We start from the raw sequence: 9,585 nt of genomic DNA on the forward strand, positions 1-9,585 counted from the left end.
TGAAAGATAAACCGTACCCCAGCCTAAGGTCAAAAGCGCTCTGGAGCAGGTTTTCATCTGGGGTGTCTCTGTATATTGCTGCATTCATCTTTCCCTCTATCCTGACTAGTATCCCAGTACCAGCCGCTAAAAAATGTTGTATTGTAAAATGTTACAAGTTTTTATTTATTTTGATCTATTTCTTGTTAATAAATATTTTATTTTGTTGTTCAGTATTCTTAAACTGCGCTCCCTAAAATAATAACCGAAACCTGCCACTAATTTGGCGCACCTTCACCCTGCAATGAATGATATGCAGGCGTCAGCCCTCACAGCACCTGCCCCCACTCATATTTCCTCCACCAGTGGTTTACAGTTATCATTCAAAATTACTCTATTACCTTAGCTTAGGCCAGAGTGGGGGACATACAGTGAAGGAGGGTCAGGCTAGGGGACATACAGTGAATGGAGGCAGTGATGGCCATTCAGAGAAGGGGGAGCAGGGCAGGCTGGGGTACATAGTGAATGGGAGTCCTACAGTGAAGGAGGGTCAGGCTTGGGGACATACAATGAATGGAGGCATTGATGGACATTAAGAGAAGGGGGCAGGCTGGGGGACAGAGTGAATGGGTGCAGAGTGGGGAACATACAGTGAATGGAGGCAGGCTGGGGGAAATACAGTGAAGGGGCAGGCTGGGGGACATAGACTGAATGGGGGCAGAGTGGGGGACCATTCTGATCTGATTGATTCAAAGAATGGTCGGCCCCCACACATTTACACTTCACCAAATCTGGCCCTCGTCGCAAAAAGTTTGGACACCCCTGACCGGCATCTTACACTTAGGATATCCTCCAGGTTCCTCATGTTAGCAGCAACTGGGTCAGGAGTCTCACAAAAGTGTTTTTTATTTATATATTTTTTTTCTGCTGTGCCCAATTAGTAATTTTGTTTTTTTTTGTGCTTATTTTTTTATTCTTTATTTTGTGATATATAATTTTTATTTTATCAAATAGGTTTAGGAAAAATCGGTTAAACACCTACGAGTGTAAATTATTAACCAATAAATATATGTTTGAATAGATTTTATACAGGCACCCTGCGATTATATATAAGGTTATTTAAACAGATACTGGTATCAAATTGAAATAACTTTGTTCGATATCATCGATGAATGATTAATTATGAAAGATTGACCATCATATAACCCTATCAGCACATCACCATCGATGTTTATGGGTATTTCACTCAATTATTTAGTGATCAGGGTTTAATCATTAGTCAAAAAATAATTTTCATAGAATATCAAACAGTATTTACAATACAGGTTGAGTATCCCGTATCCAAAATGCTCGGGACCAGGAGAATTTTGGATAACGGATTATTCCGTATTTCGGAATATTTTAATATCTCAATTATGTATTTTGAAGTATCTTGCATGTATGCTGTATAAACACATAAAATACACACAAATATATTTTATTAGCACACAAAATACACACAAATATATATATATATATTTTTTTTTTTCAAAATGTGTTTATTGGGTTTTCAGATTAACGAAGTAACATTCAAAGCAGTATAGTGTAATACAATATCTCCACATATTACAGGTATGTTCGAACAGTGCATATTAAATACATAAAAGGCAATGTAATGACAGACTGCAAATGCTATGGTGAATTATTTGAACTGAGCAATGAGTTTCACAATTATATACATGCGATGTTTACTGTATACTAAGCATTCTCTTGGGAGCATTTCTACCTGGAGATTTAACTCAATCGAGTAAGTATTCAGATTGGGCTTATGTCCGATAGAGAACTAGAGGTCATCTTATCTGATCGAAAAGATTTATCAGTGTGTGTGTCAGTAGAGAGAAAACTTTCAATGGGGCAAACAGGATTGGGGGGTGGGGGGGAAGGGGGGGGGGTCCATTCCTAGCATGAGGCAGTCAGATTCTAACAGTGATATGGCACAGATTGCAGTTTTAAGAAAACATACAATTCAAAGAGTTACATTACGTATGGAGATTAACAGATGTAGGGCATAGTCGGAACAAAACAATGTATATGAGGTGAAACATTTCTGGATAGTATTCCGTATTACTTCATCAATTCGAGTGCGTTGTAAATACGAGATTGTGATTCAGGTGATCTCAGGTGTATGAAGGGACCCCATCTCCTCATGAAACCAGAAGACAGTAGTCGGGTGTAGTATAGAGAGTTGTATCTGTCATACGACATGTATTTCAACAATAAGCCCTCTAGGTCCACAATTGTGGGTACATGTTTATCTATCCATGATGCTAAGATAACCTTTTTCGCTGCTGTAAATAGGATGGTGAGGAAGGGTATGAGGCTTCTCTTTGCTATGTCTAGATTCCATTCGTCAAAATTTAGAAACAGTAGCGGGGCTGGATGAAGGTGCACATTGAGAGAAAAGGACTTATTGACATAATTGATAATCTTGCACCAAAATTTTTTAATATGTCCACAGGCCCAGAAATTGTGTGTGAGAGAGGCTGAATGGAATCCACATTTGAGACATCTACCCGTTTCCTCAGGATCAAAGTAGCTGCGTTGCTTCTGTGATGTGTAGGCCCTATGTACCAGTTTGAAGTGTACCTCTTGCAATGTGGAAGATTGTAATATTTTCATAGTGGACTCAAAGTATTGAAACACGTCAGAAGTTTTCAATAAAGGAAAGTCCCTCACCCAAGCTGAAGTTGTTTTGTTTCTTATTGAATCAGAGGAGAGGAGTTGTAATTCGGTATAAATCGATTTTGGTTTGAAAAGGCCTTTTTTAAGTCTATTTGTCCAGACGTGGAGTAAAGAGTGGGAATCATTTACTATTTCTATGGGGGACATTGAGAGAACAAAGTGGTGTAGCTGCATAATAGGGAATAGACTAGCGTGGGGTAAGCCGAATTTCTCTTTCAGTACTGGGAAAGTAAGAATTTTTCCCCCTGGGTCAAACACTTGAGAAACAATCTGTAGGCCTTTGCCCTTCATTCGGTTGAAGATTGGGTTATTTATGGCTGGGGGGAACAATGGATTTCCACATATTGGCATCCATTCTGTACGGTTAGGGTTAATATTCAGTTTGGTACATGTCTGTCGCCAAGCATTATATATGTCTCTGAAAAGAGGGCTATCATATATTAACCTGGGTATGTCTTTAGGTGTAACGTGAAGGAGGGCGCTCGGAGAGTAGGGGAAAAAAAGGGCACAATCCAAGCTATAGATAGAGAATGAATCATTTTACATAAGCCATCCGAATGCAAACCGTGCAAGGAGAGCGCCCGAATAGTGTTGTATATCAGTTAGTCCTAGCCCTCCACCCTCTCTAGGAAGTCTCAATTTGTGGATTGAAATCTTGGGTTTTTTATGATTCCAAATAAATTTGGAGCAGGCCTGCCCAAGAGTGGCAATATCTTTGGGCTTGGGTTTGATGGGAAGCATCTGCAATGGGTATAACAATCTCGGTAGAACCACTGTCTTTACCACTTCTAATCTACCTAACAGCGAAAGCGGGAGGCCCTTCCAGTCTTGTAAAGTTTTAACAATTTTGGTTATGATGGGTAGGTAGTTTGTGTTACTTATGTTTGCCAGATTTTTTGGAATTTGTACCCCCAAGTATTTTATCTGGTTTGGTTGGGATTTTATCGAGCCTAACTCGTGCCCGGCCGGAAAGCAAGGAGGCGGACCCCGGATAGCCAGCAGCTCCGATTTGTCCACATTAACCCTGTATCCCGAAAAACTTCCAAAGTCCTTCAGAATCTGAAAGACTATTGGGATGGCATGTTGTGGGTGGGACATGAACAGTAACATGTCGTCAGCAAATAACGACACTCTGAGGTCAATCTGGCGAATCCTGATGCCCTGGAACAGCGGGGAGCTCCGTAGGGCGATGGCAAGGGGTTCTAGTGCTAGCACGAATAACAGAGGTGACAGGGGGCAACCCTGCCTTGTGCCTCTCAGTATCGGGAATGGGGGAGATAATAGACCATTGGTTATTATCGCTGAAGTGGCATTATTATATATGGTAGTGAGAAAGTCTATGAATTTGTCCGGGAATGCGAATCGTTTCAGGGTGTAGTGGAGATGATCCCAGTGCACCATGTCAAACGCCTTCTCGGCATCCAGGGATAGGATGGCCTTCGGGTCGTCCGACACAGCGCACTGGGATGCATATATTGCAGACAGCACTCTTCTGATATTAATAACTGAATTTCTTCCCTTCACAAAGCCAGTTTGATCTATGTGCACAAGAGAAGGGAGGAGTGTTTTAAGTCTCTCCGCCATTATCTTGGTCAACAATTTATAATCAATATTTAACAACGATATAGGTCTGTAGGAACCAGGAGCAGTGAGATCTCTGCCAGATTTAGGAATGACCCGGATATTTGCTGAATTAAAATACCGTGGGATTGTTTTCTTGATCAGGATAACATTGAAGACCTGCGTCAGTATGGAGACGATTTTGGGGGCTAGTAATTTATAGAAATCTGGGGTAAGACCGTCTGGGCCAGGGGCCTTGCCTTTCTTTAGGCCTGAAATTGCTTTTGCTACTTCTTCCTCAGTGATGTCTCTAGACAGTATTTCTGAATCCCCTTGGGACAACCTGGGAGTTTCAAGGGATTCCCAGAACTGACCCGCCTTCCCCATGTCAGAGGTGGGCTGCGAGTATAGTTTGGTGTAATAGTCGCAAAGCAGTTGGGCTGTATGCTCGTTGGAAGTTGTAAGGTGTCCCTGGGGGGTGCGGAGGGGTCTAATAGTGGCTGGCGGCCTCTGTCCCTGCAGCAGTGAGGATAAAAGCTTGCTTGATTTATTGCCGTGTGCATGAAATCGAGAGGCTTTCGTAAAAGAGTAAAAAGTTTCTGATTTTTCAATTATATTCTCATATAATGCTTTTGCCTCTAGGTATAATTCTTTATTTTGGGCAGTGGGGTTTGTTTTGTAGGTTTGGAAGGCCTGCGTCAGAGAGGACTGTGTGGAAACGTAGTCTGTCTTAAGCTTCTTTTTGATACTGCTCATATGAGATATTATTTCTCCTCTTAATGTGGCCTTGGACGCCTGCCAATAGAGAAGAGGGTCCTCTAATCTGGTTTCTGAGTTGTCGTCAGCATAGTTATCCCATGCTGACTCTACTGCTGTTCTAAGTCTGACTGAGGATAGCAAGGCTGAGGGGCATCTCCAAATTTTTGATGTGGTTTGAAGGTTAGATATCTGTATTTTGGTATGGATCACTGCGTGATCCGAGATCACTATCGGGGCTATTTCTATGGAGATTATCCTGGGGAGAAGGAAATGAGATAATAAAATGTAATCAATGCGTGACATTAGGCCTGTGGCCGCTGAAAGGCACGTATAGTCCCGCTCGGTGGGGTGGAACACCCTCCACATGTCTAGTAAATTGAGTTGTGTGCATAATTCAGGGATTCCTAGTTTTGGTAACTTGCGTTGGTGTTTCGGAGGGGCCTGTTTGTCTAAAGTTAGAGACGACACCAGGTTGAAGTCGCCACACATGATGATGGGTAAATGTATAAAGGGGGACAAAAGTGAAATTATAGATCTCATGAAGGGGGCCGAGTATTGGTTGGGGGCATAAATATTCAAGCAGACCATATCTTGTTGCTCATATATCAAATGACACAGCACGTATCTACCGTTAGGGTCTTCTATTACTTTAGTTATTTCAATGTCCAAGTGGGCCTTGGCCAATATAAGCACCCCTCTGGCCTTTGAATTATAAGATGCGGAGGCTAATAATTTCCACTTAAGCATATTTAGTTTAAGTGCCTCTTTTGGGATCAGGTGAGATTCCTGTATGAATACCAAGTCTAAGTTTAGTTTATTCAGATATATGAGAATCCTCTTTCTTTTGATCGGGGAATTTATACCACCGACATTCCAGGAGCCGACATGCAATGCCATACCTAACTATCTAGATGTATTAAGGGAGACATAGATGCCCCCTTTAAGTTTACTGAATCTCCAGCCTTGAAATGACAACAACCGTTGTGTAGTGGGTAAAGAGCATTTTTGCATAGGAAATGGACGGGTGGGAGGAGGGAAACGCATAGGGGGAAAAACAATAACAACAAAACAATACTTAAACCATAATTGGAAGCTTCCGTATCCTGTGGGAAAGAGTTCTTTATGCAGTCTCCAGTCGATCACAGGATAGCTCCCAAGCCTAACCGGCTCAACATGGATGGAGAACGTAACAAACGCCGGAGTCAAAGTTATTAACTTGTACAGTTAGTGGCGGGTTTTGGGATCCTCTAATAGAGGGGGGGGGGGAGGAGGATGGCTGTGGGGTCTGTTGTCACATAGGTTATGTAGACAGCCTTGGCAAAAGATGTACCTCGCAGGGGAGCACAAGGAAATCCCGAGACAGGTAGATCGATTCATAGGGGTGGTGGCGGAGGTGTCCGTCAAGGTCCAGGTGCTGGGCGTCATGTCACACAGTCAGCGCCGGGTCGGAAACCCCGGGTTAAATGTGGAGGTAAGTCGGATGTCATCTATGGCAAAAATGAAAGACAGTTCTTGGCTACTCACTCACAGTCGGACATCTGGCTATGGGTCAAAGAGTGGCGGTCCTCCTCTCCCAGGTAGGCCTCCGCGTCTGCAGCAGACATGAAATCTTTGTACGACGCTCCGTCGTAGATCCTTAATTTTGCTGGGTATAGTAGCGCAAATTTGCGCTCCATAGTGATGAGCTTGGAGCAAAGAGGGGAGAACTCCTTCCGTTGTCTGGTAAGTTCTGCCGAATAATCTTGGAAGATTAGTATGGTATTACCCTCCCAGCACAAATTCCTGTGTTTACGGGATGCCACCCAGAAGAGTTCTTTGTGAAGAAAATTGAGTGTTTTAAAAATGACCGTTCTGGGTCTAGAGTCCTTGGGGGGGCGCTGGGGCCCGAGCCTGTGCGCACGTTCTATTACCAGGTCAGTGCAGCGGTCCTTGATTTCTAGGAGGTCTGGCAGGGTGGTTCTGATAAAGTGAAAAAGATCCGGGCCTTTTACTGACTCAGGTAACCCCACCAGGCGGAGATAATTCCGCCTGGATCTGTTCTCCAAATCCTGGATCTTATTATGCAGGAGGAGCAGGTCTTTTGATTGATGCTGCACTATTGGCTTGATTTCGGCTATATCTTGGACGCACTCTCCCAGCCTGCATTCTGTGTCCTGGGCTTGTTTTTGGAGTTGGGCCAATTGCTTATTTATTTTGTCGGTCTGCTCCTTGAACAGAGGTGCTATGGCTGCACGGATTGCCCCCACCATATCCCCATAGGTGACAGGGGCAGACATGTCTGTGATCACTGTGTCCAGGTTCAGGGGAGAAGAAGGCTGTGACTCCTCTTCTAAGGCACTTTGTGTGTGGGATGGAGAATTTCCCACACGCTGGGGGAGAGGGGCTGTCTGGCGCGCTGGACGCGCTGTTTGTGTGCTCAGCGCCATCTTGGATGTGGCAGGGGCAGCGTCTTTTACCTTCTGCGCGCGGTGTTTTGTGCTGGGCATTTCAGCCGGGAACCTGTCCATCGGCTGCCTGGCGGGTCAGGAGTCGGCGCCGGGTCGTGTGCGGCGTTTCTGGAGGCTGGAGCAGCCGTGGGTATGTATAATGAGCCGGTCCGGCAGCGGAGCTCAAGGAGAGAGCAGTCTCACATCCCGCTCCGGAACCGGAAGTCAACACCTCCAAATATATTTTATTTGTTCAAAAAACAAGGTTTCAAGACATGAAACAAAATTTGTGTACTATCTCAGATATTGAATTTGAATGCCAAGCAATCATTTTCTTGCACATATATAGTGCCAGTTACATATCAAGTCACCAGTAGTGCTGTTACAAATGTCCCCAGTGAGTTTTTAGCAAAAAAAAAAAATTTTTTTTCACTTTCTGGAATGTATGGTTTTCGGAATAATTCGGATAACTGATACTCGGAGACGGGATACTCAACCTGTACTATATACATATATACAATTATGCGGATCTCATCCACAATTTTATATTATCTTCCCTCGTATTTGCTGCACTCATATAAAAAAATGTTTAAAATATTATAGCAAATAATATTGTGGGTATTTGCTTATGGAGGGGCAGAAAATAGACCGGCGCTTGCTTGGGGGATGGTGGGAAGACAAAAGGGGGGGGAGGGATGGAGGTTAAAAGACAATGGAGATGGAAAAGCAAAGACAAAAAGAAAAAAGAAAGATATAGATGAATTAAAGGTGAATACAAACGAAATAAAATCAAAATAATAATAATGAAAGTAAGGAATAAGTGCAAATGAAAAAATAAAAAATAATAAATAATAAAAATCAAAATGAAAAAATGGCGATAATGTGTTACAGCCCCTTTGAGATATTGGAAAGTCCCAGTGGTTAACCTGTACTGTGCTAACTCTTATCTAAAGTACCTAGAGTCCGTTATTGGAGCTCCCGTGGACAGCAAAATGTAGCAGCGGCAATGCGCTGTTTGTTGTTTTCAGCGTGTCCGGACTTCGGCGGGTGACGTCACCGTCTCTCCGGCGGCTTGGTATAGATAGCGAGACAGCGTCTGACAGGTCTTCTCCTTCTCTGGGGGATCTTTTACAGCGGTCCAACGCGTTTCACGTCACTAGGACGCTTTTTCAAAAAGCGTCCTAGTGACGTGAATCGCTATCTATACCAAGCCGCCGGAGAGACGGTGACGTCACCCGCCGAAGTCCGGACACGCTGAAAACAACAAACAGCGCATTGCCGCTGCTACATTTTGCTGTCCACGGGAGCTCCAATAACGGACTCTAGGTACTTTAGATAAGAGTTAGCACAGTACAGGTTAACCACTGGGACTTTCCAATATCTCAAAGGGGCTGTAAAACATTATCGCCATTTTTTCATTTTGATTTTTATTTTTTATTATTTTTTTATTTTTTCATTTGCACTTATTCCTTACTTTCATTATTATTATTTTGATTTTATTTCGTTTGTATTCACCTTTAATTCATCTATATCTTTCTTTTTTCTTTTTGTCTTTGCTTTTCCATCTCCATTGTCTTTTAACCTCCATCCCTCCCCCCCTTTTGTCTTCACACCATCCCCCAAGCAACCGCCGGTCTATTTTCTGCCCCTCCATAAGCAAATACCCACAATACGTTTAACCGCAAGACCTGGCAGCTCAAACATAAGCGCAAGTGCTGTTTTGTAGGAGTAATTCCTACATACTTTTTATAGCAAATAATATGATCTAACAGAATAGTTTCATTTGGGGGACCTAGAGTGCACCCCACCCGAGTTTCTTTTCTCTTCTTTTTGTAAATATGACGTTGTAACTCGGGGGTGCACCACTGAACATCACACATATGACCGTTACCCAAAGGGAAAAGTCATAAGGTGATGTGTATTAGAAAACTGTTTATTCAATTATAATCAGTTATGTCCCCCAAACAATAATATCATTGTAAAATTTCCCAATACATAGTGCAGCTCCCCCCAAAAAACCTCCTTGTCTCACAAAAGTGGTCAGAGTAGCAGAAGGATAGAGCCCTGGCATAGGGAGCTTGGCAGTGCTGGTTAAGACAGAACCCCTCACACAGACTGTTGCCTCTCTCACTGGTAAGAG

This window comes from Crinia signifera, chromosome 4, assembly GCF_055691185.1.
Source record: "Crinia signifera chromosome 4, ASM5569118v1, whole genome shotgun sequence".
In the NCBI taxonomy this organism is placed as follows: Eukaryota; Metazoa; Chordata; class Amphibia; order Anura; family Myobatrachidae; genus Crinia; species Crinia signifera.